The sequence below is a fragment of the Sitophilus oryzae genome, unplaced genomic scaffold (genome assembly GCF_002938485.1).
Source record: "Sitophilus oryzae breed Bouriz unplaced genomic scaffold, Soryzae_2.0 scaffold_179_pilon_pilon, whole genome shotgun sequence".
Taxonomy (NCBI): Eukaryota; Metazoa; Arthropoda; class Insecta; order Coleoptera; family Curculionidae; genus Sitophilus; species Sitophilus oryzae.
In genome coordinates, this window is record NW_022146501.1 from 2,736,743 (window position 1) to 2,762,434 (window position 25,692).

The window sequence follows — 25,692 nt, forward strand, 5'->3', positions numbered from 1 at the left end:
ACCTTAACATCGCATAGACACCGCAATGCTTCATTCGAAGATTCGAGAAGGATCGAGTCCCACTGGAATGGAGTAGTACATACGAGAACATTCGAAAACCTTCTCTATGCACCTAACGATCTATGGACTATTCTAGTAAACTTTAACTGTAGGTATAAAAGCCGGCGGCTGTGGCCTAGAGAGGGCAGTTATAAATATACCAGTGCAGTTGACGCGCTAAAATTCAAAATAAATTCTTAGTTATAAATCGTTTGTAAATAGTTCTATAAGTCTTTTATCGTTATTGTTTTTGTTAATTAGTGTTAAATAAATAGCGTTTAATAAATTGTGATTTTCTATCCACACGGAACCGACGAAAAACGTAACAATAATAAAAATTCATTTAAACCTAAAATTTACAGTCAGTCAATTACTGAACGACAATATTTCCTCTCATATTCATCTCTACAAACACAATACACACGTATTTCTCTAAAAAAGAGACATAATCAGAATACATAATGTCCATTGTACGTTCTGCATATTTACGAATTTTATTTTAATAATGTCTGGTGCCCGGCTTGGGCTTTTGTAATCCAGGAACGAATATTTTATAAAATATGTCTCGGATGTCTGGATTTATAAAATTTTTGCAAGCACAAACTAACTGCTTGATCGTGTTTTTACGTAAAATGCAACATAACGCTTTCAGGTCTCCATGTGTGTGTTTGTGTATTTTCGTCTAAAATTGACGTGGCACAGATGTAACGGATCGGGGAAGGTTTTTATTGTAGGAAGCTTCCCTTTCTTTTGCAATATGGCCGTTTTTTTTCTATATCGACCAATGACTAAACAATACAAGGACCAATAACACCGGAGGACAAATTGTTACCATACCTCCAAACAGTGCCGCGCCACGTATTTTTCTTAAATTAGCTGCTGGAAGAGATATTTATATTTTTGATAAATGTTTTGACTACGCCTATGGTGTATGCTGCTTATTTAGGTACTGTTTGACCAGCGGATCTGAAGCTACGGAAGGAATGCGAGAAAAAAAAATCGATATTGCCACGTGTATCTATAATATTGCAAAATTGCCAGACATGAACTATAAATTTCATATATTTTTATTATATATAATGTGTTTAGCATATATTCTGACGTATATTACTAAGGAATTTTAACGTAGTTCATATTGTTCGATATGTTTTATTTAATAACTGATTTCTTTCATTCTGTATAATCTGCTTGTTATGGAAGGTGAAGATTTTTCAACGATATCATTGGCAAACCGGCATCGCCGCGCATGGCCGCCTATTCATCGAACATGATTGGCGAGAGTACGTCACAGGATTTGTTACCACGCGGTTGCCATGGCTTTTACGCCTTTCCTATTCGCTATCTTTATCCCCAACTTCACGGTCTCTTCTGAAAAGAGTAGAAATATTGTGGCGGTGTCATTCTTTTGATCATTATTACTTTCTTTCATTATTTTATACCGGTTATCCTAAATTTTATTCCTATATTTTTCGTATTTTTAATAGTTAAGTTGTGTTTTATTGTTTTGTTATCTTGTTATAATGTTTTTCGTTCGTAGTTTTTAATTATTAATATTAAGTTTGATCGTATATTTGTGTTTTAAAATGAATAAATTTGTCAAGGGTAAGACCCTAACATAGCCAGACAAGAGAAATAATAGCTAATTTATATAGGTAAGTAGAATAATAATAATATATATAATTATTAGAATACTAAAATTAAATATTGGCTAAAATGAAAAGCACGCATTTTACCTAAATATTTTAGCTAAACTAAAATAAATATAAATAAACGTGAATGAAATGTCATTTGGTTTATTTCCTTGTGTTTATAATAGGGTTTGCGACAAAGAAGCTACAGAGAGTTCGCTTAACTTGCCACTTAAACGTAAACTTGAGCGGATATATATTATACCGGAATTAGCGCATCGGCTATAAAAAAATTTACACAGAAGATAAAAAAAGGCTGGAAACTAACCCCGATAAAATGATATCCAGCCCTGGAAAGAAACGACCACATGAGACTGCTGTTGAAAAGCTCGAAGACTTTGATTTCGAAGTGGTCAGGTATTTGATAAATAGATTTTATCTCGAATTCAAAGTCGTCCCCACAATTAGAAAGCTTTTGCAAAAATTGCAGGAAGAATCGAATTTTCCTTTGGCAGGGAAACGCTTAGGGGGTTATTAAAATCAAATGGATTTTTTTGGCGTAAATGTCAAAATAACTGATAAATATTAATGGAGCGGCCCATTATATTGCAGATAGAGATATAAATATATACGCGAAATTCGAAAATATCGCCAAGTATTATCTATTTGGATGAAAATGGGTAGACAATGACCTAACATTTAAAAAGTGCTGGCGGAGTGATACCATGTCTGGTGTAATAGGCAATATTGGATTTACAGGTGAGTAAAATTATCTTTTGTTTGCGCTTCCAAAGTTAACTATTTTCAAGATTTTTTTTGCTGGAAATAGTTATATCTAAAATTATGTATATGTATTATAGAAAAAATAGTTAGTACAGATATATAAATAAATATACCTCAAGACTCAGTCTTGATTATCTGCTGATGATGCTAACATGGTTAGCGAAACGTGCGTCCAGTGTAAAAATAAAAGTGTTTTGGTGTATTGTGCTGATTTAGTGTTCTATCCCCCAGCGGAAATTATTTTTTCTATTATATCTATTAACAACATATAATACTAAAATGATTCAAAATATTTAAGGGAGCTTTAATAAAAGCTTTTAATGTTTATCTGCTAACTCAACAGTAACGATTCAAACAGCATAAAGTTTTTTGAAAAAAATTATTAATCTGAATATTATATTTATGATACACAATATTTTCATAAGACACCGTATGCCCATGCCTATTTTATGAATGAAATTGGGCGTGTTTTGTTTACAACTGCGTTCCCCTGCCGATACCCCGTAGCTACAGGTCCGTTGGTCACATTATAGTATCTTACTAATTAATTACAAAAAATGCCCTCTAATGGTGCGTTTAGATTTGAGCACGCACGCACTGGTCCTTCGCGAATGCTCAAGTGTAAACGGCTGTGCGCGCACGCTCACTCTGAATCTATCTATGCGCGAGCAGCCGCGAATGTGAGCCGTCTGGTGTCGGTTTTTGGTCCGTGCTCAAAGGGATTTTATGTGTGCGCGAACGCTCAGTTTGCACCGGCAATTTGTTTTGTCTGCGTTCATGCGTGCGTGTATGATTTTTTTTCGTTTTCTTTATTAAAATTATGGAGTGGATCGATGAATCTTCGTTATTATTAACTGCAGAATACGAAAAGTTGCCTATATTATGGGATGTTAAACATTCTTCGTATTATTAAAAAACCAAAAAAAAATGTAAATAAAATTAATATTGAATATGTCGATAGTAATGAAATTTCTATTGTAAAATTTGTATCTTTTGTTCGTAATTTTTCGCATTATTAAATTTTCTAAATATAAAAAGTCGGGCCTGGTCATTCTTGTAAAGTTTTTGAACTGATCATAGCCCTCCTCAGAAACTAAGTTGTTGCAGTAAATTATATCGATTTCTAAAAATTTGTGTTTGGTACCAGCGACGATGTTTTCGATTAATTATTAATTAAATAATTAAGCTGTGCATGACAATAACTGCAGCCCCGACTATTTCTTGGTCGTCCATTATTTTCGCCAATACAACTCTGCTGTGCGCTTCACTTCATTCGTCGAAAAATAAGTTTTTAATTTGAACGGAGCCGAGAGCGCGAACGAATGCCGTGCGCGCATACTCAGCTCGTGCGTGCTTAAGTCTAAACGCACCTTAACAACACAAATTCTGCTTCAGGCTGTATATTGGCGTTACGTGTCCTTGTATACTCTGTTTTTTTTTCTCAGGTAAGATTTCGACAAACGATGACAGAAAAAAGCAGATGACGTCCCATACCAATCTATTTATTTTACTAAAATAAGTTTCTAATATTTTTTAAGTTAACTATGGATGGGTTTAAATATAAATCCGTCATACGTCGTCTCTTGTTGTTTTTAACCAGTTTTATTGGTTTATTTCAAAAATGACAGATCATAATATTTCAATTTTATTAGTTTGACGGAACGATGAACGACAAATGGACGCCGATGCGTATAAACTCGCCTTTAGATTTTTGAGGCTTGTCAAAGTCTTGCCAAATTATAGGTTATAATTTTATGTCAACATATGTCAAATATCTGCGTTTTGGAAGATGATGCATTTTGATTCGTGTTATTACGTGTGATTTGTGTCTTTTGAAGCCAAGAGGAGGAAAAATCGAGTGAAAATTAACTGTAGACCCAATAAAGTTTGTATACCATCTCGTCGTAGATAAGTGCATCTCGTGTATGTTACAAGGATTGTACTAAACATACTACTGGGATAGCTGTAAAATATCGACATCACACGATAGGTAAATAATGGATTTTAGTACTGCAGAAAAATAATGTCAAAAGGTACTGGTTTAAAAAAATTTAAATTAATTAATCAACCTGTAAGGTATAAAATTTGGTAAGTGTTATTATTAATAAAATAGTTTGTTTTATTTATGTTGTTTTGTTTATTCCTGTGGAATATTAGAAATTTGCATTTGTACATAAGTTATATTGATAAATATAATAATAAATGCGGGAAGTTTCTTGAAGCTTGAAACTAAGAAATAGTTCTTTTTATATTTTTTGGTATGTGGTGTTTTGTCCTTGTTTGTTTTGTATTAACACACCGTTTTTATTTAAATAAAATAACTCGATTACATTTTTTCAGTTTTATACAGTTTTTTTCACAATATTTTGAAGTAATCGCTTATCACTCAAATTTTAAATAATATATTAATTTCCTGCTATGCGTTCCAGTTGTACCAACTTATGTCCTTGTAAAATAAAATACCCTACTTAGAAATTAAAATGACAGACACATCTATCACTGTCAAGGATCTTGTCGTTGGATAGTCTATATTCTTTAGTCATTGATATCGAGTGATGTTAAACGGTTTTGGGACAGTCTATATAAAATATCTTCTATAACTTTGATCTATATTTCTTTGATCGAGTAAGTAACAAGACTCCGTGGGTTGTCTCGCGATACCCTCGCGAGTCCCGTCCACACTTAGCAAATTTGGAATATCTCGCGCTCATCTCGCTCTCGTCTCGTCAGCTCTGCACGCACCTTTAAAAACCGCGTATTAGTGAACGGTGTAAAATAAATATCTGATGTATAAATATGCTGCGTGAGACGAGGTACCTACTACCACAGATTATACAGATTATAATCTTTGTTTTTTCTTTATTGTTTTTCGTGGTTCCAATTTTCGGAATCGGGCCCTAGTTAGGTGACTAGTTTGCGCACATAGCACGCCCACTTATGGCCTCTAAAATTGTGCACAGCGCCTGACCGGCACAGTTATTAGAGAGATATCGGAAAACCGAATAGCGTCATCCAGTATTTACGCGTACCTTATCATGGTAACGATATGCGCGAGTCATTTTTAACGCAACACTCGCTAATAACGTTACCGCCTGACGTAATTTGCGGATCAATTACACCAAGCGCTCTTTCTAAATAACCTCTGATAACGTTTAAAAATTGCTTAAATAAGCATGTGCGGGTATTTGACAACCGGTTATGTTTGAATTGTTTTGAATTATTGCTTTAGTTTTATTAGGCAATTTGACATTTAAGTAGCTGGGATTAGTTTTAATTAAATAAATATGGCCCAAAATATGGATTCCACCTCTTCCAATACTAAAGAACATATAAAGAGTCTTAGGTTTACAGCAGATGACGACTTAGCCCTTCTAAGAGAATTTGTTGCTTGTTGCTCTAAACCCACTGGCAGACGTTGAACAATAAAGCACTGGAAATAAGCACTTTAGCCCTTTAGTTTTAAAATACCTAGTAAACAAAACAATTTCAAAGTTTTAAATTCAAAGTTAGGTTAAGTTTAAATAGCGGACGCGACGCGATCAGAATTCTTTCCGATCCGATAACTATAAATGAAGAGAGTTAATACCACCTCACGTAAAGGAAATAACACCTGGCCTTATTAACGTCCATGCACGCTATTCGGTTTAGCGATATCTCTCTATTACGCTGTTTATTGTTATTTTACGCGAGTTTATTTTTGCGCACAGGAAATTTGACTCGTTTGCACATCGTCATGAAAAACAATTTTCTTACCACGAATTAGGGACAAGATTTTTATCTGTATACTTACTTATCTGGATACCTAATCTATGCTACTACCTACTCCTGTATGATTGAATAAAAAACTAAAAGAATTTGATCTATAAAAAAATAGTCTGAAAAGAATCACACTTCTATCTACTTTAAAAATAGTTTCAAAGATACATTATCTTTCTTTTACATGAACGAATATATTGAAGCTTAGCCCCGCGTAAAGTAAAACAATATTGGACATCTAGGGCAAATATGTATTTATTGTCATCCTTGCATGTATTTCCGAGAGTGAGACTGACGTTTTTCAGAAAGCAAATATTTTTATAAAAGATCTTATATCTGTTCGCTTTCATTGAATTCTTCGGAGCGACGTTTTTTGAATTTTATTTATTTTTCCTGAAACAGTGTAGGCTTTTTCTCAAAAGAATATGACATTTAAAATGTGAAGGTTCACCTTGAAACATTCTTATAAATGTAGGAAGTTAAAAATTTTGCTTTCTGCAGGCATTGAAACAAGGCCAGTATTTTGAAACGTTTTGAGATATTTATAGAGGCAATAGGTGATATGATATCAACTAAATATTAACGTAGGTGACCAGCTGGTACTAAATTAGCTGTGTTCAAGACTTTATAAAAATTAAAACCGATATTATCTGGGGACACGGTAGTACCATTCTTTTCTCCAAGCAATTCACGGTACTTTTGACTTGTGGTTAAAGCAAGAATCTTATTTTTATAGAGATCAAAAGGCCATACTAGATATAATACAAGATGTCCCAATATTTCAAAGACTTAGAACTTTTGGAATCATAATAAGTTAATTTGGTACAATTTATCTCTATACAAAAGTGCCTCGTTTCTCCGCTAGAGGGCATCAAACTTTAATAGAATAAAAACATTTTTTCGGATATTTTACGAACCGTTATACCGATTTGATTGAGATTTTGGGTGTCTATGTTTTGCTAAGTGCTTTAACATTTGAGTTTCACAAAAATCAAAAAATAGTACGGGAAGGGTGAAAACTACCCCCACCTGAACATAAACTTTATACTAAAGTTTACGTTCATATAAAAATTTAAAGTTAAAATAAGTTAATGTTTAAACAAAACTTTATTAATTTTGAACACAAATTTAATAAAGGTATAATGTGGATAATGTTCTGATTATTACAGTTTGCATGGATGACTGTTTTTGTATGTTGTTATTTTTAATAAAGTATATTTAATGAGTTTTTGAGTATTTCTTTTTCCCTCAGAGGATTCTGTTCTAATCTTTATAAGTTTTCATAAAAAATTATATCTACAAAATTTATTACCTTATAACTTTTTGTTAAAGACTCTGTAGTTGATACAGTTTAACAGTATATAAAAACTATTTAAATAAGATGTTTGAAAATATATAGCTGTTTTTGCACACATCAATTCAATTTGTGATTAACTGTAGTGAAATAAAAACAAATTAAGGGAAATGGGGTGATCTATCAACTGTAACATGAAACACATCATCCTATTTCCAAGTCTTCTATTAATTTCACTTATTAAACAACTACAATTATTCAATAATCTTGACCATTGCCTGGAAACTTACATGGTGAAATTTTGATAAAATAATTTAGTACTCACTAAAAACACGGTATGTCGCTAGTTGTAGAAAAAATAATTTTTAGAGGTTACTAGTTTATTTGGTTGCCTGTGATATGCATATACAGGGTGTTTCATAATTAATCTAAAAAATAAAAAATCGTTAGAAAACGGCTTAAGGCGGGCTCTTAATAAGTATATTTATTTTTTTTCTCGGCAACCGTTTGACGAACAAGAAAAACTCAAAAGATCAATTTTGTTGAAAAAGGATGGCCAGTCAAGAAAAAAATATATTTTCTTTAAAAAAGCAGTAGTGTACCATTTATGTTAAGCAAAATATCGATTTTTTTTAATTTTTAACACCCTGTAGATCAGAAAGGAAGTACTTTTTAGACCTAATAGTTATATAAAAATTGTTTTAAGAACACATGAGGAATCACACCACAATTTTTTAGACTAATTAAAAAACACCCTGTATATTGTCAACTTGACAATGATTGTTGATAAATCAAAAAATACCTTTTCTGTGAAAAAAAACCGATTTTTTGGATTTTTATTGAATTTGGGCCTGCGTCTGCAAATACCGGTATGTTTTTTAATATTCTATCTATCTAAATTTTAAATATCATAGTCAGAAATAGTTTTATTATTTATTAACTGTAAAAATGGTATACACTGATAAAAATTACGGTAAATTTACATTATTTTTTCACAGACAATTTAGAGTCTTTTTACATAAAAATAATTAGGAAGGTATTTCTACATATGAGTAATTGAATATTTACAAAATGCATGGTAAAAATACATTTTATGTGTATTTTTACAAGGCTGCATGTAATATTTCTTCTATTATACGTAAATTTACATGAACAGTACAGGCTACTATGTAGAATTACAAAATACATTGTAAAAATTCGTTCAAATTGTAAATTTACATATAAAATATTTTCCAATTCCACCGACGACAGATTTTCTTTGCGTAAAATGGTCCCTCTAGTATCTACTACATTTTTTGTCTCTTGTAAAAAAAATACGCCACATCGCATAATTTTTGAGAAAAATTTTTTTGGAGAATTTATTTTTCCAAAGCAGACCTACAAAATATACAGAGACTTCCAATATTCCGCGGACATAGAACATCTACGTATTCTTTGAATTAAAATAAATTAATTGCACATAATTTACCTTTATACAAAAGTGCTTCGTTTGTCCGCTAGAGAGCATCAATCAAAAATAAACCCAAACGTTAATTAATTTAAAATTTATTAATTTTCTTAAGCTTTTTATTAAACTTTTTGTCAAATATAATTTGGGATGCTAACATAAAAGTCGCCAACTAGATTATTAGAGCATAATAGATTTTATGCGCCTCCATAGCTTGATATGACAAAAAAACATCTTTAAAGTCAGCTTCGGAAAAATATCTTTTTTCCTCAAAAATTATGCGCAGTGGCGTTTTTTTACAGGTGACAAAAAATGTAGCAAATACTAGAAGAATTAATTTACGGGAAAAAATCAACCCTCGCGTCATCGGTTGAGTTGGAAAATTTCTATACTAAAATAGGGGTCGTTCTATACTAAAATAGGGACATAGGGGTAGGGGTAGTTTTCACACTTCCCGTACATTTTCCTGATTTTTTTGAAAGTCAAATGTTAAAACATTTAGTAAAACATAGCCACCCAAAATCTCATTCCAATCGGAATAACGGTTTTTAAAATATCTGAAGAAATGTGTTTATTTTGTTAAAGTTTTTGATGCCCTCTAACGAATAAATGAAGCACTTTTGTGTATAGAGGTAAATTGTGTCCAATAAACTTATTTTGATTCAAAAAATACGAGGTAGCTAGTTCTATGTCAACGGAATGTTGGGACACCCTGTATATCTAATAATAATACGGCATTAGAAAACACTGTACGCATGTTTTAGCATCATCATAAATTTATATTTTTCTTGTAGAATAATATTATTATGATGATTAAAAACTCAGTTTAATACATTAAAAAGGGCTGGCTCAGTTCCAATCGTCAAATACCTAATTTTTGAACTAAGTTCAACAATAAGAAGTCATTGAAAACCCTATTAAAATTTTGAATTTGGTTTAAATCTGAACTCACCCTGAAAGGTTTAAAACGTTACCTTTTCTTGATAAAAATTAACAAAACACTCCACACCATCAATACCTATATCTTCTTCATGTCACAATACGAATCACTTTAACTCAAAGTCACAAAAATCATTTTATTTCACAGTAACTATGCGGGTATCATTAAAATATCATTATTTTCAAAATATTAACCAGTAAATTTTCTAAACCAAAACAAATAGATTATTGTATGAACCATGAACTACTGACTTTCACTGTCGCGACGTACCGCCGACACATCTCTGGTTCTTGATGGTTCACCAATGACATAACCCATTAAAAGTAAAAGTGTTATGTTACGTTGTACACGAACGCGTGCTACTTAGACCATACTGGGGCAACTGGTTAAATTAACGTTGATTCGTCATTAATAAACCAGTTTGGACAATGTCAACAAAAATTTAACAATAATTAATTCAAAACGGTATAATACAACGTTTGTTTGTTGATATATTTTGGTAAACAATTCATTTGACATATAAATATTTTGTTCAGCTTCTGTTGTCTTTATTAGAATTAAACTAGACGATATATACAGTATACCGTATATATACAGGGTTCGTCTCAAAAGTGGCTCACCCCTATAATTTTTTTATTTTTTCAGATAAAAAAACGAGATTTCGTATGTTAGTATATGACATAAACTAGGATTGATTGACGTATTCAATTGTCTTCGGTCACTTCCTATTTCACCGGAAATGACTGCAACTTTTGATTTTTAAATGACACCCTCGGTATTTTTTTACTTTATCCGATAAAAATGATACTGTTAAAAATCAGAAGATGTAGCCATTTCCAATAAAACAGGAAGTGACCAAAAACATTTGAATACATCAATCAATCCTAATTTATTTCAGTGGTTTAGGGAAAATGACGTTCGAGTTTTGCAATGGCCAGCACAATCCCCAGACCTTAACCCCATTGAAAATCTCTGGGAAGAAGTAGAACGTCGTATTCGTACCCAAATGTTTCCAAATAAACAATCCTTGATAGATAAAATTAATGAAGTTTGGACAAATCTTCCCGAAAATGTCATTCAGAAGTTGATTGCTTAAATGCCGCGCCGTTGTCAGCAAGTTATTAATAATAATGGATATTCTATCAATTACTAATGTATTACTTTCAATTATTACTGTTCTTAAATGTGTTAAATATTTTTTGTTGAAATAAGACACAATAAAATCTCTTGAATACAATTTGTTACTCTACTTTTGTCGCCCCCATTCTTATCAATTTTTATAATCATTATTATTTACCATTTTTATACTGATTAAAAGTACACCAACATTTTGTAAAATATTACTTTTAGTGTAAGGATAGTGTGTTAGTAAACATAGCCGAAAATCACAACCTAATATTTTTTTTATTCAAACATGAATAAAAATGAACTTTGTTGCTCTACTTCTGTCCGATAGTGTATGTATACTAACATATCAAATCTCGTTTGTTTTATCTGGAGAAATAAAAAACTTATAGACGTGATCCACTTTTGAGACGCACCCAGTATACAGGGTGAGTCTTAAATAAGTGCAAATATTTTTAGGGGTAGTATATTTCAACCCCAGAAACACGATTATGAGTTTTTTTCGCGGAGAATTTTTTGGAAAATTTAATTTTTTTTTATTTTTAAAAATTTTGAAAATAAATATGTCTATTTATACCAAAATCATTTAGTTAGGTATTCGTAGATATTAAGAACTTAAAACAATCATAATATTTTGACTAAAGCATAATAACTTGATTCTTTTTAAGCTCCATTATTCGCGTTAAAATAGCATTAAATGTTTCATTCAACTCTTTCTAATTAATGGTTTTTAGCTCATAAAGTTATTTGATTTAACTGGCGACAACTTTCGATATTTTATCCCACAATCTCAGCCCAGACATACCGTTTTGACTTATACGTTTCTTTCACGGACCGTTTAACAAAAAAAAAAACGTCAACGTAAAATCGATTGAGCAGAGTTTAATAGCCTTTATACAGTGTTTTTTACAAACCCATTAATTAAAAGTACACTTTTTTACGAGATATATTACTTTTATCCACAGTCAATAATGGAAGTTTTATACACACACGCAGGGTGTCCCAGGCTGAGCGTGCATTTAGAAGTTTCTAGAGACCTACTAGAAACTTCTAATGCACGCTCAGCCTGGGACACCCTGTATAACACTACTAGTGGGATAAATGTACACTATCTCTTAAAGTTCTCTAGACTTCGCAGGCAGTAAATGCGTAGTTGCTTCTTGAGCTTCGGCCAAAAAATGGCTGCAAGAATACCATCACCCTCAGCATTTTTTTTCGTGGATTTTAAAAACCTTTTGCGAGTTCTTTTGACTAGTAATTAGCTAGACTGGACTTGGTCTTGCATTTTTACAAGACCAAATCCAAGACCAAGACCATCGTTAGACCTGCAAAACCAAGACCAAGACCGACAGTCTAAGACTTACGCAAGACCAAGACCAGGCACGCAAGACTCTTGCGATCTTGCGTTTTTCTATGCATTTTTGTACTGGCATTTTAAATCGAGCAATTTTTTTTATAAAATATCTGCCTACCTATTATTTGTCTCAAAATCTGAATAATAAAAGGTTTTTATTCTACAGGGTGGTCCGAATTGTATTCCGGAAACTTTGGCAGCATATTCTGCAGATAAAAATAAGTAAAAAAGTTCGTATAAATGTATATCCTAAAATGCTTAGTTTCCTTGATACAAAATGTAGTTAGTGAAGTTTCATTTGGTTAGATTTTTTCAAAATAATTTCCGAAGTAACATCAATATTTGGATGAAAATTGTTATCTGGGAGTTTTTTGACACGAGAAATTTGATTTTGATGTCAAAATGTCTTCAAACCAGTTAAAAAATATGTAGGTGGTGCCCTCTACAAATAGAAGTCATAAAAACATCACAGACAAAGGAGGAGACATCAAAATCAAATTTTTCATGTCAAAAAACTCCCAGATGTCAATTTTACTTTAAATATTGACGTTACTTCAGAAATTATTTCACTTTGTATAACAAATAATTATATATTTTTTTAATTAACTTTTCTTTGACCCAACTAATATATTTTTTATTTAAAGGGTTCTTGGCTTTTGGTCAATATTAAACTTTTTCTGGGTTTAGGAAGTGTTTATTATATAACTAACGTTTCGGTTAAGTTTTAACCTTTTTCAAAGCCACAAAACGTACATTTCCTTCGTAACGTAAACGTACAAGTTTGACAATAAATTTACTGAGGTGTTCATTGAGTTTGAAAATAAATAATTACTATTTACATTAAATAATTATAATTTAAAAACGTATAAAAAGATATCTGGATATCTTAAGATGTCTGGCTCGTTATTTACTTCAGAGAAAATACGAAAATTTAAAGAAGAAAGTTTCCAAAGATGTTAGTTGCTTCGTTGCTTGTCTCAAACGTGGCCTCAGACAGACAAAGCATCCGAATGAACCCTATCACACTCACGCATGGCGAAGTGCGGAGGAATCTTTAAATGTCCCCTCCTTCAGACGCCTAGGTCGCAGAATTAATTTGGCATAGACGGGTTTTTTTCCTTTCTTGCAATAAAAGCTCGAAATACGTGACAAAGATACCCGACTAAGACAAATTTCCATATAATGGTTAATTCTCACTATACCTTCCATATTAGTTCCCCTCCTTCCCTTCCGTTTACATAAAATATTATATCATGTAAATGAATAGGACAATGCACACTATCCGTTCCGTTTCCCGTCCGTTCCATATCCTTCCGTTCCTTCCGGACGAATTGAAGCGTATCGGAAACAGCGTTGTCTAGTTCTTACATTTGTACCAGCTCTGTTAAAATTTTGATGATATTTATTTTTTTCTTTCGCCGCTTAATTAAATCTATTACCTTTTTCAAAATATACAAATTTTTAAAATGAAACTTTCGTAATGATATAAATTGTACAAGAAAAAGTGTGGAACTGATACGGAACGGAAGCTTACGTATAGCGTCAATACAATAAAAATACGGAACGATTATGGAATGGATATGGAATGGTAACGGAAGGTATAATTAGAATCAACCTTAAAAGAAATTAGAAATATTATAAAAATATACCTCGTTTCCTATCTCGCCTAAGATTCTAGTTGACAAGTGTTTTGAAAAGATGCACCTGAAGAAGAAAATAAAAGATCGACCTTAACAATAATTTCATCAACCTTGAATAGCAAAGTTATGATTCTGGTTGAGAGCTAGATGTTTTTATTATCTATTATTACAATTAATTTTTTAAACCACTTGAATTATTTACAGTGAATGTTACATTTTTTTCAAAACACTTCAATATTTATAGGTTGAGAGTTCATATATGCCAAAAATTCCCAAAGTACAATAACAATAACATCAATAAGATAATTGTTTTTGACATTTTTATAATTGCTTGACTTAATATTGCATAGAATAAATGACAAGCCAGTTAGTTATTTTTAAACATATATTTCGGAAAAATCTATACTAGGCCAATCCAATTAGAGGGGGTCACTTGGAAAAAAGTGTTGGAAAGCTAATTATTGATTTAATTGGTTCATTTGACGCAAAAGAGAAGTTTCCTAGGTTTGCACGGTTGCTCGACCGCCCGCCGCTCAACAAGAGGCCCAAAAGATCTTCTTCTTCTTATCACGCCCTCTCCTGCCGAAGGTTGGCGATCCAAATGGCAATTGTGGCTCTGGAAATTGCAGCCCGGAAGATTTCCGCAGACGAGCGTTCAAACCATCTCCTCAAATCTTTTAGCCATGAGTTCTGGCGTTTTCCTACTGATCTTTTCCCTTGCACTTTGTCCTCTATTATGAGGCGTAGTATTTCGTATCTACCACCTCTCATCACATGACCCAGGTATTGCATTTTTCTTTCCTTGATGGTTTTCAGTATCTCTTTTTGTTTCTGCATGCGCTGGAGTACTTCATCGTTGGTGATCCTTTGTACCCATGAGATTCGCAGCATCCGTCTGTACACATACATTTCAAAGGCTTCTATTCTTTTTTCGGTCTGTGTCCAGTGTCCAGCTCTCACATCCATAGAGTAACACAGAGAAGACGTAGCATCTGGCCATTCGAGTTCTGAGTTCCGCACTGAGGTCTCGTCTTGTAAAAAATGGTTTCATACTCACGAAGATTTTTCTCGCTTGCTCAATTCTTGAAAATATTTCTCTTTTCGGGTCGCACTGACTATTGATGTTAGCTCCTAAATACTTTATTGAGGTCACTTGTTTGATTGTTTGTCCCTTGACAGGCAGATGTGCGTTTATTGGAGTCTTAGAAAAGACCAATAGTTTGGTCTTGGAGACATTGAGATGTAGTCCAAACATCTCACTATAGTGGACTACGGAATCTATAATGCTTTGCAGTTCTTGTATATCGTTGGCTATTATAACCGTATCATCGGCATATCTGATATTGTTTATTGGGATTCCATTGAACTTGATTCCGCCCTGGATTCAATCAAATGCTTCTCTAAATATAGTCTCCGAGTACAGGTTAAACAGGAGTGGAGACAAGACGCAATCCTGCCGAACACCCCGTCTGATTTGTATATCTTCCGATGTTGACTGCTTCATCTCAACCACCGCCGTTTGATGCCAATAAAGTTCTGATATGAAACGTAGGTCTTGTTCGTCAACTCCGGTTGTTCTTAAAATTTTGATAATATTTTGATAATTAACACAATCGAACGCCTTACGATCGTCTGTGTCATTACATTTAGGGGGAAGAGTGCTTCACGCGTTCCGAGTCCGTTTCTGAAGCTAAACTGGGTGTTGTCCATCTGATTTTCGCACTTCTTGTAGATTTCCGTGTGAACGATTCTAAGAAAGGTTTTGAGGACATGGGACATAAGACTTATCATCCGATAGTCATCACATTGTGAGGCGTGGGGTTTGGCAGGGTTACGAATGTTGATTTAAGCCAATCTGACGGTATTTTGCTTGAGTTATATAATTTGTTAAATAATGCTGTTACCAAATCTAAACTTCTGCTTTCGTTATCTGCAATGAGTTTAAGTATTTCAAAGTTTATTTTATCGGGGCCGGTAGCTTTTCCGCTTTTCTGTGCTTTTATTGCATAAACAACTTCGTCTTTGGTTATAGCTTTGTTGGAGCTTTCTCATTCAGAATGTGATCTATCGGTTGTGGGGAGCAAGGTCTGTCATCATTCGTATCTGTTCGTATTAAATAATCGTGTATCTATGGGGCTGTGTTTTCTAATATACTCAGAACTAATACGAACCCCGTTATCAACTCGGTGTTGCATATACAGAAGGATCGGACGTGGCTCGGTGTCTACTTCACGGAACGTGCCCGGCTCTGGCACGGTCCGGTGTACTGTGAATCATCCTTAATATGCAAGAAATTTCAAGAGTCTAGCAAGATTTCTTGAAAGTTAGAAATGATACATTTTTTTAAGTGATAATTAGGTCTTTGCGCAAGTTATGCCGGGTTTATGCAACATTTTCATAGTCGTAATCACAATCATAGTCATAATCATAAAAGTTAAACTATCAACTTCTTATAAACCTGTTGACATCTACCATAAACTTAGCCTTTAATTATGTTACCCAACTTCACTGATATAAAAATTATGATTATGAAATTGTTCTCTAAACGCACATTAAAATTGCGTTGTGATTATGACGATGATTAAGGCTGTGATTATGATTACGACTTATGCAAATGTTGTATAAACCCGGCATTAATATTGACCAGTGTTCATTTTTTTTCTATCATAGCCAGTGTTTTTGAGTTGAGAATGAAATAAAATAAAGCCGAGGCAACAAACCGTATATTGGTAATTGGTATTAATATACACAAAATTATATTGGTATAATGGTATTATAAAAAAAAATAACGGTAGTTGAAACTAATGGTGGGTTTGTGGAGAACTCTATTTGCGCTATTTGGTACTACTTTTCATGCACGAAATTACTCCGCGAACAAAAAGTAGTATCAAATAGCGCAAATAGTAAATACACTCTAGCAAGACCTTTCCGTACACCCTGTGTCCAAACTTTTCCAGCCAATCTTCCATAATAAAAAAATAAAATAAATACCATAAAAAATAAAAGTAACAAACGGGTAACCAAAATAGAACATAATTTACGACGACAAACGATGCTTTCTATGAAATAAAATATAGAAATATTATTACCTTTTTGTTAGAATGTAAAATTTTTCAAGACAAGACTTTGCCATTCAAGAAATCTGCAAGACAAGATTTTAAAAATTTCTTGTCTTGAATTTCAAGACAAGAGAAGAAATTGATTTTCAAGACAAGAATTCTTGTCTTGTGTAGTGGTGGATAGAGAGTGGGGGCCCATGGGGCCCGGGCCCCCCCCTAAAATCTATGAATTGGTGTAAATATTAGCCTTTTGGGTAAAAAATGGCGCTCTAAACAGCATTATTCTACATTACTTTTTAGCTATGGCCTCCCTAAAATAAATTTCTGTATCCGCCCTTGGTCTTGTGCAACACTAAACAGGACACTGTCTACTCAATGAACACCTCAGTAAATTAATGCTCAGAAACAACGGCGAATGCAGATTCTGTGGGAAAAATGGGGAAACACCAGAACTTCATTACTGACTGCGCCAAAATGACAACCATTCGTGCCATAAACTTTGGTACGACTGAAATCGAAGATGGAGTACTAACCTCTGTAAAATCGTCTCAGATACTGTTTTTTTTTAAGAAACGACACAATATTATATCTGTAAGATATCTCCCATACTATTCTACATTCTACATATATCAGAAATGTGGTAAATAACGAACAAATGATCAATAGAGGCAGTTGAAATGGTTGTATTTAGGAGATCCCTGTGGATATCCAGACTAGAGGAGAGGAGAAACGAAGAAGTTAGAGCGCTGATTGGAGTACAAGAACCGCTGACAGAAGAGGCTGAAAACAAACAGCTCATATTGCTTGGTCACATGCGGCGTATGGATGATTCACGACATCCTAAGAAAGTAATGGAATGGTTACCCCGTTCCGTAGAAGTAGAGGAAGACCAAATAAAGCCTGGATGGAAGAAATAAATAAGGCTATGAGTCCCAGAGACCTTAGAGATGTACAGAGGAGCAATGGATGTATATATCAACAAAAAACATAATAAACACATTCGACCGATAAAATCAACAGTAAATACAGGAACCGTTAGATTTTATACTACCCCTCGTAAATTTGGCAGGCCTGTTAGATTGACATAAACGTGTTTTTTTGTTGCTGGATAACTGTAAAAAGGCCAATTCTACGACTTTTTTATACGTTTAAAAAAAGGAAAAGCTTTTAAATAAAAGGGAATAATTCAAATTGAGGGTCCCTATATAATGTAATAAAAGAAAAAATAGCAGGATGTAATAAATTTAGGTGTGACGTATAACACAAATCCGATTAATATAAAGTGTAAATTTTATACTATATAAATCTTCGCAGAAGGTCGTTAGATGGGTATCTATAGTTAAAAAGTTTAATTGAATAAATTTTCTTTATTAGGGACATTTGCAAACATTGGAAATACTTTTAATGTGTACTGGTAGAAAGTGTCTGGCAGAAAGTTAACATAAATTTTATTTCAAAATTAAGTTAATAATTGAAAAAAATACATACAGTTTTTTTAGTCACGTGATTAAGCTTGACCGGTACAGAGTTGCCCGCTTTTATATATTTTCTTTTAATCAAAATATTTTAGGAAATAAAAATAAATGGATTATAAATATATAAACAGTTATTATTAACATCAACAAAACTCACCTTCTTAACAGCACTTAAGGGACATAAAGGGCCATTACTACCGCTTTCCCGGTCAAAATATTCTAATAAAGTTGCGATAATGAGTTTTTTACGGCTATTAAATTATCTTGTACACTTCGCACTAAAAGATGTTCTAAAAAGAACAATGTTCGATTCCAAGATCTGCTAGTAAACATTTTTAAGCTTAAAGTATCACAACACTATTTGTTTAAACCAAAAACTCATAATAAAAAAATAAAGTGTCAAAACGAATGACAATGTCAGGAAATAAATAAATGAATGCGACAACTTGACATTTTTTACAGCAAAGCTGCCACCTGAATCCCCAGCGGCGGGAAATTTAAATTCCACTTAGTCAGCACGGCGCACAGTGTAACGAAAACTAAAATAGTGGGACATTGGCATTTTTCTTCAGTTATCACTATTCTTGCTGACATTTTTGGACAGAAATTAAATAATACGACTAGTAATTTTTGCTACAGGGCGAAAAGAGTAAAAAAAGGCGTAATGGAAGGTCAAAAAAATACGAAGTTTTATAAAAAGACTTTAGAGGTATATTTTTTTATTTACGAAGAGTTTATAGCTCTTCCGGGCCAAAAACGTTATCAAATTACTGTCGAACAATCATTTATTTCCCGCTAATATGTCAAAACTCAATCAACATTCCTAAATATTCAAATAATCAGGGATAAATTGTCAGGGATAAGACTGCAAAACTCAAAGAGAACGACACAAGTGGCAAATATCATTTAACAATATTAAATAATATGTTAATATGAGAAAAAAACGTATCAACTTCAACAAAGGAAACCATAATACTTACCTCACAAAAAATTTCGCAACACTTATATTTTTCGTAGTATTTATTCTTGAAACGCTTCAAACATTTTTATGCGAAGAACTTAAATCTAAGGTCTGCCTGAGTTATGATATACTTTCCATTCCTTAACAAGTTGCTATTAATGCAAAGAACTTTTGAGATTATTGTTAACCAAGAGAATTTAAGAATACTTTGCAGTTTTCCAAATTAATAAGTGATGCGATAATTTATGTGGGGTGTATATTATTCCAAAATAACATAATATGTAAGGCACTTACATGAAACATGCTTAAAAATCATTCTCAATTTCTTCTCCAATTTCTTTCGCTTCCGGAAACAAGGCTACTTTTTTATTTTTAGAGTGCTTTGGTCGCAGATGTGAAAGTAGAGGATCTGAATATATCAATTAGCGATGGGAACTATCAAATGAATTAGACTATCGAATGGTTAATGAATGAATGAATTCAACTATCGAATGGTTTTATTCGAATAAAATCATTCATTCATTTGTATACTAAAGCATATGTGACAACCTCGCCGTGCGACTAAATGGTTATCGTTGAGCCACGACTATCGAATGCTTTTGATAAATGAAATTTAGTATTCGTTTGATTTTTGTATTCGTCAGTGCATTATTAGTCTTCCAAATTATTATAACTTCGCCGTATAAATACTGTGCTATTTTTGCGTTTATTAAAATAGTTAAAATACTAAAATAGTAGTTATTTTTTAATTTTATTTATTGACGATTGTGTGCATGTGCAGGTGGTCAAAATTTTTCCGAAAATTTGTGTGGTTTTCCGTAGTCCGATCTTTCGATTATTTAATTTTATATGGTATATGGCTATTTTTTAATAGGAACTTTTGAGAAGTAGCAATTTTTAAGAGAGATGAGATGAACTTACAATTAATTTTAAAAATACATATTGGTATTTTAGATGTTTTAATAATATGAATTAGTTGAACTTAATAATCATATTTAAGTAATGTGGTTAAGTAAATGGGGTTATCGAACTCAAACTATGGGGTGAGAAAATTAAAATGAAAGTTTTACACGTGCCAATTTAAAAAAAAGTTAACGACGTTTGTATTTTGTTTATGCTAATTCTCTTACATGTAGTTTTTGCGAAGGAATATTTCATTTATTTTTTAAAAGTAAATGCCAGTAAAAGTAAATATAATTTTTAAATAGTAATATAAAGCACCTAATATAAATAATTTTGATTTTTAATTTTTTATTTATATTTTCGTTCCATTACACTGCATGCTTAGAAAATTAATAAATGTTTATATTTCATGATTTTCAAATTTGTTGTTAATATAACAAATTAGTTCTGTAATTATTATTATTTAATAAACCAACGTTGCCAAAAAATTTAGAAACTATTATTTTTAAATAGGATCTAATATAAATAATTTTGACATCTAATTTGTTGTTTATATTTTGCTACTACTTAAAAAAATATTTATATTAAATCATTTTAAATTTTGTTGTTAATAGGTATAACAAATTATTATTGTTATTATTATTTATTAAACCAGTCTTTGCTTAAAAACATTAAAAATAATTTTCTTATAACAAGTATTATTGCAGTGTAACAACAGAATATTAATAAAAAAAATGCAGAATATATAGACATACTATCCCTAACTAAAGCCAAACAATAATATTCTTTGCTAATATCAACTAATACCAAAATATGGCAACAGCGCCCTTCATAATGTATTTTCTGTGTAAATACTAGCACCTCAATAAAAAAAATAATGTGTCCTTATCTATATCTAACTCCGCAAAAAATCAAAGATGCCGGCTTCTTTCATAGCATTGCCACCGACCGCTGTCGGGTTTCTTGGAAAGAAACCTACGTCGCCGGGCTACAACTAAAATTCAGTTAATATTTTATTATAATCGATCCTGACGAATAAATGAATTTCATAAATGAATGAATTTTATAAATGAATGGTTTTTGCTGCCGAATTACTAGAATACAATATTTCAAGGCAGATGACGCATCTATTCGATAATTTTTATTCGAATAGTTTTCAACGAATGTTTTTTACTAACTATCGAATTATTCGAATGAATTGCAACTATCGAATGTTTCGATAGTATTCATTCGATAGTTCCCACTACTAATATCAATAAGTTGTGCAATATATCTTCAATAGTTTGGCACCAACTATGATGCAGCATTGAGGGTGGAGTGTTAAATACATCGAAGAAAATTTTGCCGGTTTGAAAAAATATTCTCTTCGGTAATTTTTCTCCAATGTTGAGATTTTCTGAATTGTTGTAAACTGTCCCCCACCCCAATGTGAAGATGGTTCCTCGCCCCTAAAATAGCATTCAGTATGTTCATAGCAAGCGTATAGCTTTTTCAATAAAGAAATTATAGCACAAAAAATTACGGATAAAAACTACGGTCGAATCAATGGAAAACGTAATTATTGCCGAAGAAATTAATTTTTTTCTTCCAGGTTCGGATCTAGGTGGATGAAATTTATATGTAACAGTATACTAGAAGGTTCACTCTATGATATTTTGTATATATAACCTTGCGCGAATGTAAGCGTTTTTTTAAAAGTCATAATAAACATGTAGAAACTAGACTTGAAAAAAATTGGGACATTTTTTTCAGATTTGTTATTGGTAAAAGACCTCTCTTTACGGAAAAAATTGTTGGAATTGAACAACACAAGGAAACTTCTGAAAATAATAAATTTCATTGTATGAAATTTTTGTATAGATTTGGTAAATTAAGGAAACCATAACTTTAACCCGCCATAACTCCCCGACTAAGAGGTCAACTCAAGAAATATCTCACATGGTGGGGCTCTGGGATGTCCTTTATCCATCTATATAAATAACTTGATGAATAATTTTTTTGTTTTTTGGGCTAATGTCCCGCATTTCCCGATTTCGTTACACTGTGCGGCGCCGGCGCCAAATATGTCCATGGTTGGCAACAATTAAATTAAAAATCGTGCACTCGGTAACGTAACTAAAAGTTTATTTGATAAGAACCGTACATTACTATAAACAAATAAAACTTTATTACTGGAACACTCAATTGTCTGCATCACAGGAGCCGAAAGAATCCGCCCATAAGCAGCAATAGAGGTCATTATAGACTTAACACCACAATTGTCAGCTCAGGAGCTTGTAGAACTCCCTTAAAAGGGAAATTCAACTCCTCTGACTCCCAGTGTATGAAATACCATGAAGGTACAACTTTAAGCAACAACTTTCTATTGCATTGAGCAACGTTAAGACTATACCATAACGTGATAAACTGGTGCTTCCAAAACCAAAGCAGGAACAGAGATAGGAGTATTTGGGCCGAAAACTCTATTCTCCGAACCAATAGACACCTATCTCAGCATGCTTCAGTCAGAAATCTACGCTATCATAAGATGCAGACAACTTATCTTAGATAGGAACTATCGGAAACAAAAAATAGGCATCTTACCCGATAGTCTGGAGCCTTAAGAGCGATCAACTCAGTAACGACAGTCAAAGAATGCCGAGGAAAGCTGAACAAATTAAGCAAAGAAAATAAAGTCCTCCTACTCTGTTGGTCAGCCCACCAAGGCATAGAAGATAATAAAAAAGCAAACGATCTAGCTAGAAACTGAGCGAACACTGGACTAACTGGACCAGAACCTTTCTGCTTCCCAAGTGGAAATCAACCTAAAGCAGAACTGAAGAACCTGGAAGTCTCCATCCGTAACCTGGAAAGGGAATCTTCCGACCGCTCTAAGCCCACAGCCACACAGAAAGCGTTTTTTGCGTTTTGAGCGTGAAGCGTCTTTAGCGACTAAAACAAAATAACACGATTATATAGGAGTGGCCACACCAAAAACGTGTAGTGTTCGGCGTGTCTCGAAAAAAACGCAAATGAAAACAAATCAGTTTGTTTTCTGTAGCGTCTTTAGCGTTTTCTAAGATGAGACCCCGTCATAGGCGGACGTTATATTTAATAATACAATAAAAATAAATTAAATAGTATGCATTTTTTTTTCATTTTAGAGTATTATCTAAAAATATTTTTATAAAGAACATCTACTGTTTAGGAAGATTCTATACAAAAATTTGAAGGAAGTGTAGTTTGAAATGTTGAAAAAGTAATAAATTAAAGGAATATTTTCATACGCGTAAAAATAGTTTTTATGCGTAAAAAGTGTTTTGTTTCTGCGTAAATAAGGTTTCTTTTAAAAGAAACAAATAGTTTTTGACGCGTAAAAAATAGTTTTTTACGTGTAACCAATAGTTTTTTACACGTAAATTTTTTTTTTTTGGGTAATAGAGTTTTTTACTAGAAAAAATAAGTTTTTGACGCGTAAAAAAAGTTTTTTACGTGTAACAATTAGTTTTTTACACGTAAAAAATATTTTTTTTTGCGTAACAAAAGGTTTTTTACCATAAACAATAAGCTTTTGACGAGTAAAAAAATAATTATTTACGTGTAACAAATAGTTTTTTACACGTAAAAAATATTTTTTTTTGCGTAAGAAAGGTTTTCTAACAAAAACAATAAATTTTTGACGCCTAAAAAAATAGTATTTTTCGTGTAACAAATAGATTTTTACATGTAACAAAGAGATCTATATGCGTAAAAAATAGTTTTCTACCAGTAACAAATAGTTTTAAACGCGTAAAAAATAGTTTTCTAGCAGTAACAAATAGTTTTATACGCGTAAAATTAGTTTTTTACGTGTAACAGTTTTATTCGCGCAAAATAATAAAAATAGTGTTTTATGTGTGACAAATGTTTTTTTTTATACGTAATAATTTGATTCACCTTTACAAAATTTGTATTAAAATATAAATATTTTTGATAAACACGTGGACTACTCACAAATACACGTCCCGCCACTACGTATTTGTAAGGGTGCGTTTATGTTGGAGCGGCGATAAACGATAAGAGCAGCGATAGTAGCGAAGCAAAGAATATTATTATATTAATTTATATGTAGGTGTTTATATTGGAGCAACGCGTCGAGACACGGTTGGCAGTTGAGCAACGATAAGAGCAGCGCTAATTCACTGCTTTTATCGTTTATCGCAGCTCCAACATAAACGTACCCTAAGCCGTTAACACGTTTCGTTACAACGAGCTCGTGTGTCAGAGCCGTCTCACTAGCTGGTATGTCACGGCCTTGAATTTTTACTCCCAGCGCGCGTAAAGAAGTTTCACCCCAAAATGTTTCATAAATCACGTCCTAAAATTGCATTAGCAACTATAAATATTTACTATTCTATTATATAATTATAATTATTTATTATATTATAATTATAACAAGTACTAACCACAACACTACAACATAAAAAAACTATACACATATAAATTAAAATTCGTAAAATAAATGGAAAATAATAATTATTATTTTTACACACACCACTGGTAATAGCAGTAGATTGTGTTTCTCCGAATATATGCCCCGGCCCGTCCACTATTCAATCCCAGCATCTTTTATCTTCGTCTCTTCAACGGTAACGGCGCCGCGCCGATCTCTCGCCTATCTCTTTCTCACAGGATTGATTGTTGGACGGGCCGGGAATCCACGAGCTTGCGACGTTACCAATTGACATCTTGATAGAAACTGCAGACCTGCCGCGTCTTTTGCGTGTTTTTAAAGGACACAAATCGAAAAAAGCGATTGAGACGCAAAAAACGCAAAACGCTAAAAACGCTTTCTGTGTGGCCGTGGGCTAAGACACTCGAAGAAATTTCTCAGGACTTACGACCGGGAAAAATCAAAGATTTTTCTTGATTTCAGTAAGAACAATCTTCGGATTATCACGGGGTTTTTAACAGAACACTGTCTCCTCAATAAACACCTCAGTAGATTGAAGTTATAAGCAACAACGGCGAATGCAGATTCTGTAGGGAAAATGGAGAAATACCAGAACATCTCAACACTGAGTGCGACGAGACGACAACCATTCGTACCATAAACTTTGGTACGACTGAAATCGGAGATGCAGAACTAACTTCTCTAAAACCGTCTAAAATACTGACTGTTGTAAAAGCCCCGAGACTCTATGATGAGTGATAACTAAAGAAAGGGAGACACATTACCTCTATAAGCTCTCGGTGATTAACTTCATATTTTCATTACAGCAAAATGGACTATTAAAAAATATCTTCTTCTAATGTTGTTAAAGAAAGCA

At 32.8% G+C, this 25,692-nt stretch overlaps 1 protein-coding gene across 4 annotated transcripts in view; it reads right to left on the minus strand.

Moving 5' to 3' along the window:
* The window catches only part of LOC115882688 (neutral ceramidase), a 120,213-nt gene that overhangs the window by 80,278 nt on the left and 14,243 nt on the right, over positions 1-25,692 (minus strand). The window contains exon 1 of one of the 4 annotated variants that reach the window (XM_030900894.1): positions 14,016-14,034. The exons of 2 other annotated variants lie outside the window; for them this stretch is intronic. The gene's annotated coding sequence lies outside the window, so the exon portion shown is untranslated. Of the gene's footprint in view, positions 1-9,921; positions 10,252-14,015; positions 14,035-25,692 lie in introns of those variants that run through there. One more of the 4 variants, XM_030900891.1, reaches the window with a different exon arrangement.